This window comes from Octopus bimaculoides, chromosome 3 (genome assembly GCF_001194135.2).
Source record: "Octopus bimaculoides isolate UCB-OBI-ISO-001 chromosome 3, ASM119413v2, whole genome shotgun sequence".
Lineage (NCBI taxonomy): Eukaryota > Metazoa > Mollusca > Cephalopoda > Octopoda > Octopodidae > Octopus > Octopus bimaculoides.
The window spans coordinates 103,539,808-103,541,509 of NC_068983.1; the positions used below are offsets into that span (position 1 = coordinate 103,539,808).

Below are 1,702 nucleotides of genomic sequence, written 5' to 3' on the forward strand. Positions count from 1 at the left end.
TATATACATACATATATATATTAATGCAAATATATATATATATATATACATATATATATATACATACATATATATATTAATGCAAATATATATATATATATATACATATATATATATACATACATATATATATACATACATACATACATACATATACATATATATACATACATATACATACATACATATACATACATACACACATGTGTGTGTATATATATATATATATATATATATACACACACAAACATATCTGTTTGTCCAACTTATTGAGCTTAATATCACAACTTTGCGGTGAGAATACATATTACAACACGTTATAATGTAAATTACGCAAATGCCCATAGTTTATATATATATATATATATATATATATATATACATACATGGGACATATTTCATATAATACGCACCGTTTGCGTCTCTATATATTTATACAAACTTATATATATATATATACATATATAAACATTTGATTCACACATATCTCAATCTGAGATACACACATATATATAGGTAAACTTTTACAACCATATAGGTATATATATACATGAAAGAGAGATCAACCACAGAAGTTAGAATATGGAAAAAGTGAGGAATCAGCTTCTAATAAATTAACAAAATTTATATTTGTACTCTCTTCCTTATATACATATATATAAACCGTGTGTGTATTAACAAAGATCATAACCTATGTTCTTTTACTGAGCAACTTTGAACGATAAACAAAACCTAGTATATATATATATATATATATATAGGCCATCGTTCGTTTTAGCCATATATATATATATATGTATATATAACGTTTAAAATGGTTTATAAAGTTATCAAAGCAGTGGTAATCGTTGATAAATTATTAAGTACATTTCTTTTAAGAGATCGATTTGTTTTAAATAGAAGAAAGTAAAAAAAAGTTACTGAATACACACATGCAATAAACATCAATAACAAAACTAAAACCATAATGTTTAAATTTGCTTTTAAGGGATAAAAAAGAAAATCGAAGTTGTTTATAAGGTGTGGTTTATCTCCGTTCTGAATGAATTGCTCCTACCTGAAAGTCGGGGTTTCCAGACATGGATATATCATCAGTCTGCCATATGTAAAATAATCCAGCAGACAATTTTTCCTAGTCAGGTGTTACTAACTAAACTGACTGGTTGGTCTCTTTCATCTCTCTCTCTCTCTCTATCTTAACTTAGACAGCATTGCTACTGATACAGACAGACCCGCCGTCACATTACTACCACCGACTCTTTTTGCTTGCTACCACTACTACTATTACCACTAATAACTAACTGCCGTCGCCGTCGCCACGGTCTACCACTACCGCTGTTGATAATAACTAGCAACAATAACAGTGGCAAAGCACTATCGACCTGAACTGGAAAGGCCTTTAATACTTGGCAAGTTTTGTATTACAGACAGCACTGATGAGTTTTCCTCGCTACCCCCTCCCATATCTCTTATCACTCACTCTTGCGCGCGCGCGCACACACACGCAAATACTAACTTTTCTCTCTCTCTTCCTATCTTTCTTTCTCTTTATTTCTCGCTCTATCTCTCTAGTTTTCTTTTCCCTCCCTCTATTTCTATCTGATGTTCATTTAACACTCATTTTGTTCCTTTTTCTCTCGTTCATTTTCATTCTCCCATACACTTCGCACTCTTTTATTCAATCAACACTCACATACACTGT

The 1,702-nt window shown here is 30.3% G+C and overlaps 1 protein-coding gene across 1 annotated transcript in view; it reads right to left on the bottom strand.

The window, feature by feature from the left end:
* Positions 1-1,437, bottom strand: part of LOC106878243 (nuclear hormone receptor family member nhr-48) — a 329,560-nt gene extending 328,123 nt beyond the window's left edge. Inside the window, exon 1 of the mRNA XM_052966399.1 lies at positions 1,058-1,437. The gene's annotated coding sequence lies outside the window, so the exon portion shown is untranslated. The remainder of the gene's footprint in view (positions 1-1,057) is intronic.
* Positions 1,438-1,702: the final 265 nt, after the last annotated feature.